The sequence below is a fragment of the Thunnus thynnus genome, chromosome 1 (assembly GCF_963924715.1).
Source record: "Thunnus thynnus chromosome 1, fThuThy2.1, whole genome shotgun sequence".
Taxonomy (NCBI): domain Eukaryota; kingdom Metazoa; phylum Chordata; class Actinopteri; order Scombriformes; family Scombridae; genus Thunnus; species Thunnus thynnus.
The window spans coordinates 30,058,368-30,077,809 of record NC_089517.1 but is presented as its reverse complement, the minus strand read 5'-3'; positions in this window follow the sequence as shown (position 1 = coordinate 30,077,809).

The window sequence follows — 19,442 nt, the reverse complement described above, 5'->3', positions numbered from 1 at the left end:
AAGTATGCAATTAAGATTAAATGAAATGTCAGCAGTTAATATGGAATTAACTTTTATGCATAATTTGAAAACAATATGTCATAAAAAATGTTTACATTTTGCCTCAATAGAACAGAAGTTGTTTTTGTTGTTAAGCAACTATATGTGAATATTTTAGAGCAAGTGTAATTCAGAAAACAACAGAGTCCATAACAATATAAGAAAATAATTTCCTTGATAAAAGTGTACCCAATGTTGTGCCTTTAAGCTGGTGTCATATATGACTTTCATTAATCTTCAGCCCTCAACTTTACAACTTCCTTATCAATAGATTTTGCAAGGTAATTCACAATTTTTGTGTCTGTAAGCCGAGGATCTTGCTCTTATTCTCGCACTGAGAGACGTCCAGAACGATGAAGAGATTCTACTGTAGTCCTCCACAATAAACCCACATCTCATACACCACAGCCAAAGAACTTCAAGGAGAATTAAGATCTTTAGTCTGGGTCTACTCTGCTAACTTCAAAGACTTATATGAAAACCAACAAGACCAGAGGGCTCAAAAGATGTCGGGAGAATGAAGAGAATCAATATCTTTGAGAGCAAAGGGGGTGAATTTTGTAAATGTTATTCAAAGTTAGGGACATGTAAATATATTTTTTTCCTCCAGTAATGTCTAACAAGTAACTACATATCATCACCTTGGAGATTAGTAAAAATCTGTTGCTCAAGCCATGTTTGTATTACTGACTCATTGCAGAGAGGTCATTTATGAGGCTGTAAATAGACAAAAGTATCAGAGGCACTGATGCATGTTAATCCAAAGATGGCTGACTCCTAACGTGCTTGTGCAATACGCTCCCTCACAACCAGGAGGGCAGAATTCAGTATTTTAAGAAACAAGGCTCCAATTTAACAATCCAACATCTATTGCCACCTGTAACACCTCAAAACACTTCTGATTTAAAGAAAGGAATTTCACAACTAAGCTCTGTTGTGCATACCATATGTTCACGGTACCTGTTTTGCTAAACATAATTAAATAATTTATGTACATAGTAAGGAGTAACCATGGAGGTGTAAAACATGGCATACTAAATATCTCGTTTTGTCCATAGGGCACCTGTTCACAAGCAGTTCTACTCTGTGACACTTAATCCTCACTTTTTTGATTGGTAGTTATAAAAATAACCTAAACAAAAATTGACAGTTAAAAAAACAAAAGTAAAATTTATTATGATTACCATCTTAAGCTTCTGTGTACAATTAGAAGTTGAGGATTGATAAAGATAGATTAGTTGTGCCTGATCAAGGTCTATTGAATTCCTACCTCTCAGCCATTCTCAAATGACCAGTCAGCACTAATGCACCCATATTGTGTCTATAAGTGTGAATTGATTTATATTGCTGCAAAGCATCCCCAAGACATTGAAAGAGCACCATTGGAACCCAATACCAATTATATATGTTTGTTTCTGGGGAAATGGCCACTCAGTACATTGGATCAATGCAGACATCAAAGGTCAGAGCAATACATTTCTGCTGAGAAGTTAGTGTGCTATCAAGCAGCTCATCTGCCAGCCACCAACCTTCTCCTGACTGAAAGTTGGTGCAATAAAGATGGACATATAGATTTACATAGGCAGTGTTTTCCCAAATGCACTATGTTGCTTTCCCAGTTTCCAAATGAGAACAGCTAATGTAATAAATATAATTAAGTCTGCTAAAGGATACTCATCAGCACCCATACAGTAAGTATACCAGCATTGTATAAGCATAATATAAGAGTACTGCAAGTGAAGGAGGCCATAGAAGGCCATGTCTGAGGCTGACTTCAATGGTAGGCTTTGATAATGAGGTGATAATTATGGACAGTCTCAGCAGTCTTGCCCACAAACCTCTAAACTGAGAGTACTGTACCCCTCCCATTAGGAGCAGGGCCTATCGATATTCATATGCAAAACTAATTAAAGACCATATTAATTACCTGGGCCTGAATGCCCCTGCTGAAACTAACACCTGACAACCCTGCAGGAGGATATCCTTATGCAAGCATGCTTTATAGATTGTTGCTTTTTCCCTTTTACTGCTCACCTCTCTGAGGACCTTTTGAATCCATATTAATTTCCTTTCTGGCAGTTATGTGGGCAGGGTATGAACTGTGCTATTTCACTTTTAATCTGTCAGTAATTTAGTAATGTGTAAACTAATTATGCAGCAATATTAATGTAATTGGTTCTGGGAGCTGTTCAAAAAAAATCAATGTGTTTGTAGAGAATGCAGTAAATTGCATTGGGATATTATAATCATGTGTCAAGTGCTGATTATGTTATGAAACTAAAAAGTGGATGTCAGCCACAGGTCAATACAACCTAGCTCCATAAAATCTATGTCTCTCCATTCATTAATGTGAAGGGAGTCAGTGAGCATTGTCTCTGCCTCCTCACCTATTCCATCCAGCTGCATGTCAACTTCCTATAGAGAAAGCCTTCACAAACACAAAATGTAAAATATAAAAAAATTATAGATCAATAATAGAGCCTGGTTTACAGAGTAGTTATTGTTTGTATATGTCATAACAATCATTGTTGTGTGATAATTAAAAGTCAAATGAGAAATAAAAGTCTGCTTGAATAGATATATCGTCTGTGACTCAAGTCATCACATAAAGCAATCAGTTGGGCCCAAGAGACAGGGAAAAAAGAGTGAGTGGTCATGACAAACAAGGTGATACCGAGTTATACAAAAAACTATGTGATGAACTATGTGAAAAAATTAGTATTGACCAGAGCGACCACAAACTTATAAACACATTCACTGGGTCAAAATTGACCAAAGGTGAAACTGCGAATGCATGGGAACTGGCTGAATATCAAACCAAAACAGGAAATGTGGCTCTGGTCGAGGGCATGGCTGGTGCGCAAGTATGTAGACCTTATAGTTGCATACAGTGACAACACACCTGCAGAGGCATGCAAGACGCCACATGGACCATGCTGAGAGGAGTCTACAGCCATGTTAAGGGCAATTTGAGGCTATACTTAGCCACTGTGGTGCTTTGTGCTAAATGCTAACACACCAGCATGCTAACATGCTCACAATGGCAATGTTAATGTGTTGATGTTAAGCAGGTATTATTTTTCCAGTGTGTTAGCATGCTAACATTTGCTCGTTCAATATGGGAATGTCATTAGCTTTGCAGGTATTTGGTCATAAACCAAAGTATTGGACAAATTACAATTTTGACCCGATGATGGCTCTGGACGAAAAGTTTAGGGATTATCAAAGTTATTAAAAATGGTCCTGGGGGCAACAGGATGCATGCAACAAATTTCAAATAGTTGTTGAGACATTTCACTCAAAACCACAAATGTGAACCTCATGGTGGCGGCATAGGAAAAGTCAGAGGATCACCAATTTCAGTAGAATTCATCTTCCAGGAACCATAAAATGTAGGGCAAATGCTGCAAATGTATAGATGTAGAGAAATTTCACAGGATACATGAAAACTGAGCTGCTGAGGTCAGGGGACTACCAAAGTCATTGGGATTTTATCTTTTTTTATCTTCTGGGCACCATAGATATAGGCAACAAATTTCATGGCAATCCATCCTATAGTTAGAGATACTGTATTTTAGTCTGGACCAAAGTGGTGCAGCAACCACACGACATTGCCATCCCTACAGCTATGCAACTAGCATGGCTAAAAAGTCAAGACAAAGAATTGCTTTTTGAACTGCTAAATTCAGTGGGCCATAAAGTCCCAGATGACACACAAGTTTCCCATAGCAGAAAAAAGGCTACAATAATTAGGAAATCAGTTCCTATAAACAGAAAAAACACAAGTTTAAGAGTTTATACAAATGAAAATAGATTACCATTCATTTAAACATGATACTTTGTTGTTTGATGAGACTGGCACAGAATACTGTGACTGAACAATGTCTTACTGCAGCAGTGAGTGAGCTGACATGCCATCTCTGGTAGCAATTACAGCTGTCAAGGGTTATGATTGATAGCCTTTGTTTACAGTGTTTAAAAGAGGAGACAGTTTTCAAAACATCATTCTGGTGTATACATAAATAATTGGGTTTAACCAGAATGCTAATCCTGAGTAAAGACTTTTGCAGTTGCCCCAAAAGGTTCAATAATCAAACAGCAATAACATTTCCCATCTTTACCATGAAATTATGTCCGTTTTATATACTCACTCATACATCTTAACTTGACAGGTTTCAGCCAACTGTGACAGTTACTGGAGGTAAATACAGTGCTTATGTCAAACTGTACATACTCATCAAGGGAGTGGTTTGGACTTTCCTCTTCTGAAAATGATTAAAATGAAACATCTTTAAAACAGAGCGTATGCATTTTTAATTGCCTGCAATACGTAATGTTGAAAGTTCAGTTTCCAAATTGCTGGATGATTTCAAATAGGGAGACAAATAAAGTACAATTTAATTTACCATGAAAACAGAATCTATGCAAAATCTACTTGTAATCTGATATAGTTTCATATGCCAAAAATCTTATTTTAAGTAATATCTGAAGGCAACCTTGTTCTTGGTCTTTTTCTTGTATGAAAACAAACCAACTGTTTGAAAAATATCTGTTTCCTAGTCTGATACGTCTCAGTCATGTTTGGCTGACACCAGAGTGAATGAGTCAATTGAAGCTTGTGTTCCACAGATAAGGCATTTAGATGAGACTCAGGCCCATACTGTGAACAAGGAGTGCATCTTTCTGTGACTCTAGCAATGGATTTTTGTTGTTCTATAGCTGGCAAAGAGCCTTTGAGATCTCCACCCCCACTATCACCCCATTCGTGTTTTTATTCCTTTAACCTACTCTGTCCCTCTCTCTCTTTCTCTCTCTCAGGCTACTGCCAGCATATATATGGTATATTGCAAACCAGAATGCTTCAATGTTTCATTTCATTGCAAAGGTGACACCAGGACAAACGTCAACAATTTTATGCTCTGTTTTGTAGGCAAGTGAGGCAGTTTAGTTGTGGGGCCACAACAATGGAAAAAGTGGCGCTTATATAGATTTCCTTTCACATTTTCATGTGATGACTCTCATGTGAAACATTGGTATCATTACACTATTTTAAGATCCTCACCTGTAATAAGAGCTTGACAGAACAGAACAGACTGACAGTGACAACTGCCAGTCCCGCTCTCTCTCTGCCCAACACTGTCAAGAAAAGCCCGCTGCTTGATTCTTTCCTGAATCCAAAGACAGAAAGGTGACGGATTGCTGGACCAAACCAATTGCAGGATACAGCGTAATCAGTCCTGAGTCTTTTTTGAGCGATGCAGTGTTTGGTCGAGCTGCCCAACAACTTTGTGGAAAAAACAGCTCACTACTAGAAATGTTGCATGATATTTAAAATATCAATGCCACCCAAATGTTACTGGGAAAAAGTGACGTACTCCTCAACACTGTGCACACAAGACTTTACATGGACAAATGCATTACAAGGCAGCAAAACACACTTCTAAATCCAATTATCACCTGCATATTGAAACAAACCTCCTTGCAGTTCTAACCTTAACATGTCCTGAGTTATTGTTTACCAGCTATTCTGAGAAACCTGAAACTTGGATTTCGTACAACCCTCTGAGCAGTGCTGAACTTTGGGCTCAGGGACTCACTCCTAAAGTGGGGGGCAGAACAGTGGAAACAAAAGCAGAACATGACAATGGCTACACCTGAGGATATGGGTCGTTAAGCTCCTGTAGTGTAAAAGACTTATAATGTATCAAACACACAAATTTTGATATACCGCATGGCCATAATTAATTTGTCTTCCCTGGGAAAAAGCTATTCCTTTTTTTCTGATGTAAAGAGCATTAGTAGCTGCTTTTTTCAGTGGTGGTGGATCCCTGTTGCTTCTCTCAGGTACTGAGTAGATGAGCTGCGGGTTAGCCAGGACTACTGAAACATCCTTTCACTCCCAAATCACACTAAACCTCTCTCCTGTTTAACAAATTGCCTGTACCACAGAATTCCTTGTCTGGGGAAGGCTTGATCAAGCTTTGAAGTCTGCAGGTCAGTGTAAGGCCAGCATTTGAAGTCACTGCTTAGGTTGGACTGAGCTGATTTTCTTTGGTGAAGGAACAAGAATACAGTTCAATCAAAGAAACTAACGTAGTATGCTCTCCATTTTCAGCAATTCAGTTGCTGTACATATAAACAATATATATGCTAAATCCACATCTCCCAAATGGTAGGTTGCTATTATTGCTTCTACTCAATTTAAGAAGTCCTAATACACTCAAAATTTATCAGATGAATATTTTAACAGCATTATCAAACCAAATGGACTGTATTTCTACCCAATAAATACTCTCACACAGTTGTAGTCCACACACAAGGAAGCATTTTCGTATCTCACAATGACACATGTGCTGTAGCCACCAAAATAACAGTCACAAGGCAAAGGTTGCCTAAGCCACTTACCCTCTTACTGGTTGCTGGGCATGGAGCGCTCAGTCCCTGGGTGAATGATTCACTTATGGCAGAGCTGGTCAGGCAGGGAATGATTCACAAGAGCTAAGGTCACAGGCAGATGATGAGGCTAATTAATCTTGCTTTGCACTCTACTTGCTAATTATTTGCTTCCGTAATTATGCACCTAATACCATCCCACCCTCATAAACTCACGCAACCTATCTTGACCTCCTGCCTGTAGCTAAAAAACAGCCCATGTATTTGTATTTAAAGTGCACATGGTGACAAAATTAGAATCACATAGATTTATCTGTGACAGTTGTTTAAAAAATTGTGAAATAGCGATGGCATACTTGTCTCCTATTAATTTGAACCCCTGTGACTGTGCGCCCTCCAACTTTCATTGGCTAAGATGCTTAAAATGCTCTTCACACCACATCCCCTACAGCAGGAAATAACACAGAAAAGTGGAAGTGGAGGGGATGGGAACCATGAAGTGATTCATTAATTCTACTTAATCACTTTTTCAGACACTTTTCTGACACTTTCTCTGTGTGAACTTCATACTGTTAACAAGCTTGCATGGGCCTGGCAGAGACTACAGCAGTAGCGTTAGATGGTAGTGATGGTAAAGTATTCAACATAAGAGAAACAAAACAGAGACAGGCAGTCACAGGGCCGGGGGATAAAGAACACTGGAGTAGCAGGAGAAGGCAGGCTGAAGACCCCAGGGCTCAAACAGAGCTAGATTTACCCTTATGTGCTAGTCTGAAGGAGCCATGGTCATTGATCGAGGCTGGAGAGCCATGGAAGCCGCCATTTAGGCTGGCGCAATACAACTGTGCTGGTATTGATTGATGAGACTGGTTCTGTTAATATTATTTATGGTAGGGGGTCTACACAGCTCTCTGGCAGAGTAAGCCCCCCCCCATAATAAGTGGTAATTGATGACATGGGAGGCCAAGGCTCCCTCACCCTGCCGTCCCCCTACTCACTGACCCCAGTCCTGTGAAAGTCAGATAGATTGCCTCTAACACAGTTATGATTGATATTATCAGATTACATAACCCGCTACAGAGGCCTTGTGGCCTTCAAGTGGGCACATTGATTTTTGATTAGGACGCCACTCAACACATCTTGGAAGGAGCTGGGAAAATATATCCCACAGATCAGGCTGCTTCTCAAGATTTCTGAAAGGATATTTTCCATTGTATTTGTTCCAGCCACGTGTATGAATAGAGACTGATGCTGCGGCTATCAGTATAACTACTACTGTGTTGTTCTCCTTGAAGTGAAGCAAATTTTTAACAGCAATGTTTCAGATCAGATCTGGGCATTGCCAATGCTTTAAATCTAATCCTGCTTTTTTAATTCAGCAGCCCTGGATGACAGTGTCTTCCTTCAGTAAGGTGGCGTTCAGACCAAAGTCAGCCCTGCATGAAAAAGCAAGAACGCCGTATTTGACTGTTTACCTTGTAACGAAAGATAAAACAGTTGCCGCTGTGATAACTTTCCAGAGTTGTAAAATCCTGTCTGGTGGTATTGCAAACTGCTGTACGGTATTTTGGCATCTGATAAGCCTTTAAAACGCATTAATCTGTAGCTCCAACTCGACTTGCTGGAATGTACTTCATTGTCTCACCGATATTGTAAACAACACACAGCCGCTTGTGTTGTTTTAATGCAGGGCTGATTTCTGAATGCGGCCTAACTGTCAACTGATAAATTAATGGTGTTAAGTGACCTGAGTGACCTCAGTTTTGAAGATGTTTGAAAAGTGATGCAATTTTTTTTTTTTTTAACTGTTCATATGTAAATGTTACTTTAATACATTTGTCAAACATCTTAACCTTTATTAATCTGAGCAGTCAGAACTTTTAGGTTAGCAAGGCAGATCAGATGATGATGTTATTGTGTCATTTAAACTTACTTTTATCACAGCGAAAGTGACACCAGATTTGACTTTATAATCAAAACTGCCTCTCTGTGCACATGGAGACTATGCAGCACAGGACAGCAGTTCTAAAATGACTGTAAGCCAAAGTGCCTGTATAGTAAATGGCTGAAGTGTTGCGTGACCAAGTTTGGAGACTCCCCCCCCAAAAAAAAGAAAAAAAAAAGATTTGCTCAATTACTGTGGACAGATGGACTACATCCAGCAGATCTCAATGGCTTACTGTGAGTGAGACGCAATTTTCATTTGCGGCTCGCAGTACGATGAAATCAAAATGTGTATGAAAAACATATTAGTGTTTCCCTCAGGGCTTGCCACAGTTTGTTCATGCACATGGTGTTAAGGTGACGGTCGAGAGAGGGGCATATGTGTACCTGAGAATGTGTGATGCAGGCTGTGATTAATGTCTCCTCATGACTTTTTTGACACTTCTGGCGTAATGGCTCCTTATTTTAGAAATGCCTAATTATCATTTCATTTCACTTAAGAATTTTGTCGTTGCCATTTTTTCCTTACTGGCAGGGTCATATTAAGTCTGCATGAGAGCTGCCTGATATATGGAAAAATGCTGAGGATAGTGGAGAACTAAAAGCTTGTTATAAACCTGTGGAGATCTTTACCTTTCACAGTTTGATGGCAATTGAATACAAACGGCAAAAAAGTATCAGTGAGGCAGCTGTGTGAAGTGACCTCTGGTTGACCAGAAGCAGGAGGAACAAGGCTGGAGTTATAAAGCTAGGAAATACATCTTAACGTAGGGGCTCAGGTACAGTATGAACAGGACTGCTTATTCAAAACCAATGTTTCCAGATTCTACAGGGATGATGTGATATCAAAACAACGCAAAGCTAAAAAAAAAACCTATGAAGTTAATTTGGTTAAATGCTTTCAATGCTTATGAAAATGGAAATAATAAGATTTCTGTCTCGACTGCACAAGAGAATATTTATTAGGTGTGTTTATGATTGACATTATTTTTAGTTTTTCTTTACAGATGATTTTTTTTTTACAGAAGTGCTGACAAGGTTTCACATACTGTATAAAATGAGGACTGTAGCTGAGTGATGATAAGAAACTCCAGCCCTCACTGTTTTGCTTTGGGTCAATAAATTAAAAGATAAATTAGAGCAGACTTGTAAATATGATAATAACAAATTGTTCCCCTTGTGCTTTTCCCCTCATTGTTTTATTGCATGTGTGGGCAATCTTCCAGATAGAGTTGAATTGATTTGTTTAATGATCTTCAATTCCTCCAACGCTTTTCCCTCATTCTCTAACAGCCTGCCTCTAACCCCTCAGCATCTAATGCCCTAACCCCCTGCCTCTTTATCCCACCCTCACCCTCATCAACACAGAGTAAAGCTGTGAATATGAACATTATGAGCTTTGGGTTCAAAACTTAATGGTTCACAAATCAGCCACTATGGATTTTCTGCTACTTGAATCAATAGCTGCTGGAAGGGGGTCATGATTTCCAGCTTTCAGATATACTCCTACTCCTAATTCATATCAGTGAGTTAAAGCTCCCATTGGTGAGTTGGTATAATTTGATTCAGTAGACAAAAGACAGATTATTAAAGTGGGAGGGAAGTGTTATAAACACTCAACTTCTTTGCCACAAAACATTTTCAAGATTGAAATACAGTCATGCATTTGGCATACATGCATGTGTGTGTGCACCATCTCATCTACAGAATTAAACTTGATATTCATAATTGCTGGGGTATAGTTACTGTATACATTAGGCCCTCATACTCCTCATCAAAAAGAAAAGAAAAAACATTGTATATTTTTGGAATAAATGCTAAACATTGTAAAAAAAAATTTTTAAAAAAGCCTTATTCTTATTCTTTTAATGACTATCAACATCTGAAGTTTAATTTGTTTTTATGTGAATAAAATAGTCTGCACACCATAAAATGTATAGTATAAACTGTTATAACAATTTACTGAACGCAAAGGACGATCAACAGTATTATTAGTGCAACTGGTCCTACTACTCCTACTGTATACTTACAAATACTACCAGTATACAGTAATACAGCTCCACTGCATGCATACCTGCAATGAGTGTGTGAGTATGATCCAACTGTTCCCAGCATTACTTGGAATTCTCGTCTATACAGGAGACCTCTACATGATGGCCAAACGGCAAAGAGAAACACAGGGCTGTTCACTGCAGGACAGCCTCACATGATTAATGACCTCCAATTAGGGCCTGGATGGCAGGTTTCATGGGTTCTTACAGCCCACGCCGCCCCCAACCAATGATAATCTCACTCAGGCATGCCTCAACAGCTCAACTCCCCTACTGTATATCAACAACATCCCAAACTATGACAAGACGCTCTGCTGTCCAGATAAGACAGGACCCAGCATTACTCTCCACTCTTTAACATTTGTAGGGTGATATCATTTGGTTTTATTAGGCTACAAAAGTAAGGTAAGTCCACATCAAGGAAGGTTGGAGTGATTTGTTAGACCCTTTTAAGAACAGTGGTTTGTTTTTTGTGTGGAGCAAACCCATTTCCAGTTCTAATCTTCTCCTGACCATGATAATGGTCTTTTTATTTAACTGCAGGTGATACATTAATGCAAATAACAACCTGATCATGTTTAACATTTCCATCTAGTGCAGTGCGACTATCAACAAGTTAAATCCTATGTGACCGAAAAATCAACTCCTACACCAGAGGTATATACTGTGAAGTGGGGAACATCTTAATAGGGGGAAAAAAATCCAATAATCACACTATTTAGCTATAAAAATAAATGTACTCTTTTGGTCATGTTTGTTGGTTCCATAAGAATAAAATAATATACAGTATGGGAAAATTATGAATAACATTATTTGACATTTGGCTTCTGCAGTCTTTATTTGTCTTAGTATCTTTATATTGGAATTAGTCAGTCAGCTTTATCTCGCCTACAGCTGACTCAAAATGCAGCAGCACAACTCCTCACTGGTACCAAAAAGAGAGACCACATCACTCTTGTGCTGGCCTCTCTTCACTGGTTGCCAGTGAAATGCACAATTGATTTTAAGATTCTTTTATTTATTTTTAAAGCACTGCATGGACTGGCTCCAGCTTATTTTTTGGAACTCTTCACACCCTATTCTCCTGCCAGACCCCTCAAATCTGCTGAACAATCACTGCTTGTCATCCTATGCTCCCAGTTAAAATCCAGAGGTGATCGGGCATTTTCTAAACTGTGGAACAGTATATCATTATTAGATCCTCCCCTTCAAATGATTTTTTTTCTCTTTTCTTCAGCATTTTAATAGTCATCATGAAGACATGACTGATCACACCCTGTTCTTATTTTATTTTATTTATTTTTTCTCTCTATTAATTATTTGTTCCCTGTGTAATGCTGTTGTGTTTTTAGGATTTAAATCATATTTTTATTGATTTTATTCTACACTTCTATTTATTTTACCCTTGATCCTCATAACTATGTCTGTGTTTTCATTTGATTGTATTTGTATCACAGTCTCACTTTGGTCAACTTTTGTTGTTTTTTAATGTGCTCTATGACTCTAGACTTAGTTTAGGCTGTAGATATTATGAGCTACATACTGATTTTTCTTGTTGCCCATTTGTCCTTTATGAGATTTTTTTTTTTTTTTGTACCACTTTCAAGCATCTTGACATCTTTTACAATCCCGGTCTGTGCTCCCAGTCATGATTTTAATACCGACCACGTACAATGTGACCACTTGCAATGGGCTGCTTGCTGTGGATTGGGGTTGTGTTGATTAAAATTCTTATTGCCCCTTTATGGTGGTAATAGAAATATATATTCTAACTTGATGCAAACTATAGAAATGTATAATATTTTGAATGTGGTAATTTTCTGTGTAGAATAAAGTAGTAAAGTGGTGAACTTTTTCAACAGCATTACTGTACCATTTACCAGCATATACCTATAGTATATCACTATTTTTTTCTGCACAAATGGCATTAGCAAAGAAACATGTGCTTCTAGTTATTCGTTATTCTGACAGTTTTATGTTTTTAATTTGCCATTTTGGATAATAGGGTTCCAGAGATTTAGCACTTTGTTATTGTTTTGATATCATCGATATGACTGATGTGGTTTATCAAAACGCTCTGAGGTATGTAAATGCATGTATGTAAATGTATCGATGTACAGTAAGAGGCAGCAAAGGTGTGCTCACACATGCTGTAGATTTAAAGCCTATTCTAAATGTTAAAGTCCACATATCAGACTGCCCTAATGAGTATTGTATTCTGTTTCACAATGAATTCCATTTGGACAACATGTTGCCTGCTGGAATCAGCACAGGCCTGGAAGAGCCACTTCTGTTCATGGAGTTTTGACTCTGATTTAGCCCTCCAAAACCACTCTGTTATTAAGGCCTGGAAAAGGCTTCAATGGGTGGGGGAAAGGAAAAAAAAATCTGAAAACAATTAAACACAAACCGCGTTTGTACTTGGAAAGGAGTGGCTGTTGTATTCCAATCCCAGACGACCTATGGGATGCCACGGAAGTGCCATTAAAAAGAGAAAGGATGCATGAACAGCTGTTTTCTGTGATGGCTCACACTGCTTACCATGATTTCTCCCTGCAAGACTGGGTCAGGATTACCACAACCCCCAGGCAGCCTGCTAAACTTTCATCACATGGCACACATATGACAGAGTAGATGCACAGCACTCCATATGTCTGTGCGGGTGAGACAGAGATATGAGGAGAAAAAAGTTAAGTGCATTTGCATTCATGTGTGCACACCAGTGTACATATGTGAGGTCTGTGCAAATGGATGAATGTTTGTGCAGATGTGTGTGTGTGTGTGTGTGTGTGTGTGTGTGTAAGTGTGTGTGTGTGTGTGTGTGATTCGTGGAGGTACCTTAAAATTCCACATATCAACTTGGCCTCAGACAGAGAGAAAGAACGAGATGACAAAGACATAGGGAGTCAGTTATAGGAAAATGAGTGGCCAAGCAAGAGCCAAAAGAGAGCAAGAGAGAGAGAGAGAGACAGAGAGAGATACTGACTGCTGGAGGAATGTGATTAAGTCTGTTTATGGAGTTCTATCACTGCCACACAAGAGCAGGACCACCTGCAGTCTGGAAGTCATTACGCCAGGGTCACGGGATATCCTACATGTAAACTCTGAGTCACTTCACCTCAAATTGGGTGTAAAGATCCCATTTCCTCTCATCGACAAACTGAACCACCTGCAGGATGATAGAATATGATGTCGTTTAGGTCTGCGGCCTACATTGCTTTTCTATCATACAAATACAAAAGGGGCCTGTGAGTGAACCTGACAGGCTGGAGCCATTGCTTGGTCACATACTGTAGCATACTTTATCTTTAGCTGTAAAACTTCATTTACCATCACCAAAACTAAATAAACCTCAAACAATATAACATATGTAATGTTGCATTATCTTATACCATGTGTTTATGTATGTAGTACGTGAATACATGTGATTGGTAGCAAATTAGTAGCAAATTAGGCAGAGTTGCAGGTTCTGGAAGTATTTTCCCCATTTACTCATAATATTTTTCTTTCTTTTACTGATAACATCAATGTTCCTCATACAGTCTTAAATGTCTTGAATGATTTTACATATTGTATGTATGTATTATAAATACATTATTTGTACCTCAGTATCCATAAGCCACCCAGAGCTGTATCACAGTCAGAGTGCTTTGTCCATACAATTCTGAACAGAACTCTGTACTACTGTTGTTGAATTGATCTAACATTGCCACAGAAGCATAAAGTAAATTGATTTTAACTCCAGAATATTTTATCAAGGTCTAAAATGCGTGATCTTTAGATTCTGCTGCCAACATCATTTTACACATTGTGATTGGAACTCGAACTGTAATGTTACTTGGGAGTAGAAGTTTAATTCTCTCGTAGAGATTTTAGACTCATGCACAGCAACATATTATATGTGGCAGCATTAAAATTTTAAAAAAGGAATAAAGTGGCAAAAAGCAAAGAGCTGTCAAAGTGTCAAAAGGAAGGATGACGTTTGTCTCAACCTTAAGTCAAAGGTTTTCTAGGAGGATTTCTGTTGTCTTGTCATTGTCATATGCTTTTCAGAGTTTGAGTTTCCTATCTAAAAAATTATGCCATTGTTTCCTTCACAAACTATAAGCTCAAAATGAGTTTTGTAATTTGTCTGGTAATTTGTCCAACCGTAAAAGAGAGTGCATAATTTTCAATGTCTACTTAATTAATTTTGATGGATAATAAGCTATTCTTTCTTCTGTGCCATTAATGATTCTGATTATTTTGTGTTAGTCTTCCACCAAAAGCAACAAGCCGTATTAAAACTGAAAATATACAGTACTTATACAATGGTTTATAAGAGTGAGCTCAATAATTCTAACTCTGTAATAGTATGATAGTACTATCAGATGTAAATCAAAGCTGTACCAACATTTCATGAACCCAAATGAATGTTTTGCTCCCTTGTTATTCTACCCTTTTTCAGAATAAATTTGATGATTTGAAAACTGATGGAAAAAAACACAAAACAAGGCAGGCAACATAAGCCAGAATTCCTAAGTGTTTGCACATGCAATATTTAAATTGACATTTTTCTATTTTAATGGCTAAATTATGCCTGTCAGGTTAATTATTACCAAAAATTTTACATTGAATTCTTTTGTAGGAAATTACAACAACAAATGACCCATGTGGGCCTACATTACCTCTCTTTGAAAAGAATGAATAGAAAAGTGACACTTAACCAGAGCTCTGACAATAAACAAAAGGGAAACACAGCCTCATATTTGTTGTGTATACTTTTCACCCATATCGTGACTGGAAAGAAGATGAGCTGACAGTGTGTTGAGTTAGATTGATGCATCCTCTCCTGCTGACATCTCTGAATCATGACTCTAGCCACACACACCACCAGCAGCTCTGGAATGTCTGATAAAATGATATTAATTCCACACATTAATGAGATTAATGAATCAGTGCAGCTCAAAGCAGAGAAACCAGCTTTTCCTTTTTGTCTGCCCCTGAAATAATAACACAAAGGTAATTATAGCGCATCCATCAATCTGCTGCCGGACAGTCTAATTATCTGGGCATTTCTGAAGTGCTCTCACTTCCTCACACCCATTTGTATTGTGTGATGTGTTATTTTTTCATTAATGGAGAACTCATCTGTGGCTCCTTCTGCATGTTACAGTGGCTGCCTGTCAGTGGCTGAGGAAGCTATGATTGAGAGTTGAGGGTCTGGAGATTGAGAGATCCAAAATTTCCATGATGGATGAAGATGTCATACTGCTAAGAGGTACACATCATCGACTCATCGTGCATCTTGACAAAGCACTCTTATCCTCCAAAGGGAATAATGAGGATGCTGAGTCTGACAGCACATCCAGTATAATCAATGGCTTTCAAATGAATAATCAACTCCACTAATTGAACAAAGAATTTCCTTTGGATTTACTCTCTTAATAAAAGCTGCTGTATAAGTTAGTATTTTATTGCAATGACATGCTTTGTCTGCAAATATAAAATGCTAATTTAAGTATTTTGAATGGTCACAAATGTTTTTGATCTTTGCGGAGGATTTCCTCTAAGCATGGTTATTGCTTGTGTTTCATAAACAACAGATTTCAACATATAGTGATTAGCTACCGTTAGAAAGTACATTCTGAAATGCAAAAGGGTTTCAAGCAATCATAAAATTTCTCTGACCCACAGTGGACAATGTAATTATTTAAACATTAAAATTCATTGTTTTTGTTTTGCAGCTCACAAATTAGCAATTTGCAAGAGCAATTATAGAAAATATATGCATATGCGAATGAAACTCTTTCTAATTATACTCCTTAGCGTTTTGGGTTTTTTTGTCAAAGTTGGGCATTGATGCTCTGCATGTAATAAATAATAACACCCAAAGCCCCAGTCTCTGCCATCTCTTTGCCAATGTGCCAGAGCAGCTGCATAAACCACTACCAAAACTCTGCCTTTCTCAAACAAACTCTTCATCTCCATCATCTGGACTGTAATGGATTTCCAAAACAATAATAATTACGTGAGCAGACCAAGGCGGAACAAGGTTTGGCTCGACCTGCCCTCCATCCCGACTAATTGTAAAACGCACAGAGAGCCACTTCCTGGAGCTTCCTCACTAATGGTTACAGACGATTGACATTTCAGAGCAAATAAAATGTCCCCCAGCTGTCTAAATAACAGAGTTTAGAGTCCCTCCTCCTTTTTAAAATTTCTACAGCAAGAAACACTGAACACTGAAGTGTCATTATGAATGGACATAGAGACAACAGTTAACCTACAGTTTTCATCTGTTTCTCTGAGTAACTAGGTTCCACCACACCTGAACAAACTATTACACAAAGTATGTGACAACGCACGTACTGTTACATTTCTTTAACCCATTGTTCAAGGAGGATGGGGCCATCCTAGTTTCCATTAGTTAAAAAAAATGAATCGAGAAATGCCTTTAAAAGCCTTTGTACACCAAGCATACCACAAATCATTTGACAGACAATGTTATGATGTGTCTCCTGTCTTAGTGCAGGGGCTGGCTCGAGGGCATACTCACCCCTGTCTGATAAACACTCCCTTAGCTCTCTGTAGTCATAGCCTTGGGGGGAGTGAATGGGAAAATGTACTATCTGTGCTTGGGTTACAGCTGTAGAGCCAGCCACAGACAGGTTAATGGTAATATCATGGAGTGGCCTCAACTTTAATTTCAATAAACTCATTAAAATTTGAGACAAGTCATTCCACTTGAGTCAAGTGTCTTGTAAATGGCTCATAAATGTCCATGTCTTTTTATAAACACTGGGGTCAGTTACTTATCAGGCCTGGCAGAGGGACACTTATTTAAAAGTGGTTCTCTTCTTTGTTTTGCATAGAGGCAGTACAGATGACAGTAAAATAAACAAATGAAGAAGAATATAAAACAAGACACAGACCTCAGCCTGTCAACGTCAGAGAGGCCCTCACATGTACTCACCCAAACAACACAGTGAGTTGACATATACCATCTCTCATTTCTGGCCCCTTGTCTTACTGCCTTTTAAGCAAATGTATTTTATAATGAAAACGCTGCTATGGATAAGTGCTGAGCTGTGCTGTAATTTTTTTCAGAACAAGTCACTTATCCTCAGGCCCAAAAGTAGGTTTATGCCATAAACATCCATTACAAAAGAAATAGCTGAAAAACTATAAACATTTCTTGGACATCACACAAAATAAAAATTTAAAATTTAAATAAAATAAAAATTACTTCATATTTGTAAATACGTTGTCTATGTGTGTCAACTGAATTACATTGTGCAATCATGCATTGCAATTAAAATGAACCTTAAATCTAGATATATAGTTAAAAGATACATAGAGCCATATGAAGATATTGTTTGTGTTATACATCTGTGCAGGAAGTCAGACAGCCCTGTTTGAATATGTCATTCAGTGTTTAAAGCTGCTTTAATAATTGTTTTGGCCTCTAGAAAGCAGAAACATATTAAATCAAGCTGACAGGTACACAGCCACCACTATATCACATGCTTACTGCTTATGATCAGTGTTGGGCAGAAGCATCACTACATGCAGTGCCACCGTTTGACTTTTCTTCCAATTTTGCCCAGTGGCCACTCGTGGTATTGCAGCAAAAAATGCCCCTTTGGCTGAAAAGGCATTTTCCCCATAGTCCACCATTACAAAAGAGATGTCTGTAACCTTGAACTTATGAACTGCAAACAAGGTCAATAGTGACTCTTTCTAGTATGAACTTATAATCCATGGAGGTTTTATATTTGTAAAACTTTCTTTGAGCCGAGAAAAACAATTTAAAAATCTGTGACATCATCATAATGTTAAGTCTATGGGCTGAGCAGGCACTTGCAGTCAGGGCCAGTGGGAGAAACATTACTGCACATATTCAGTGGGCCACACACCCCCAGAAGTAAACCTGGAGGCTGGAAACTTTTTTGATGTATGTGCCAGGCGAGCAATTCTTATTGGACTTCAGTATGACAGTGACATCACGTACCAATCAATGCTTGACATTAACTTTTTCTCTCATCAGCCACTGTGGCTCATGCTTTTCCAAAGTTACTAGCCACTCAGAATTTTCACTAGCTACAATTTTGTTGTCAGGACATTACGTTTTATTTGATTAAAGCTGATTGTGGTTTACTACAATTTACCTGAAGAACTAGATTTACAACCCTTCTAAATGTAAATGACCACTATAAACACCCAAATTAAGACTTTACAGTGATTTAAATTTTAAATTGTAATGAATCATAATTCTATAGTTGTCAGTTATGAAATATTCAGCTATGATCAGATTGTGTGTAAATCTTGTTATGAAAAACATGCTAAACATGCAACAAACTATTAAGACAAAGACATAAAAACAGTAGCTTCTTAGTGCATATAATAAAAGCTGTGCAGGGGTGTAGAAGATTAATTGAAAAAATAAAAACTAAACTGAAAAAACCTAGCAAGAGAAAAACTTTGTCTATCTAAATATTTATTAACAACAGCAGTAAATAATACATTCTGATTTTCTTGTTGGGTCATATACCAGCCATTCTCAACCTGACCTACACTTTTCGTTGAACAGTCTTCTTTTTCTTTGTCTCCTCTTCCTTTTTGGTTTCATCATCAGGTTTTCTCTTGTGTTTGGACCTATGGACCAATGAGCAAACACTATGTGCAGGTATTGCTAATAGGAGTTGTAGGGTTGTAATGTCATATTGCAATTAGTTTATTATTCCAGATGCCTTTTGAGAAGACTACAATTAAAACATATATATATATATATATATATATATATATATATATATATATATATATATATATATATATATATATATATATATATATATATATATATATATATATATACATACATACATACATACATACATATATATATATATTGATCCTGAGGTAAAGCGGTAGAGATATTCATCCTGAGGTAGTCACCATCGCTGTACTTTGACAAATACATGAGTTTAACGGAAAAACAGAGAAAAAAATATGTGTTAAGCTGCTGTGCAATCC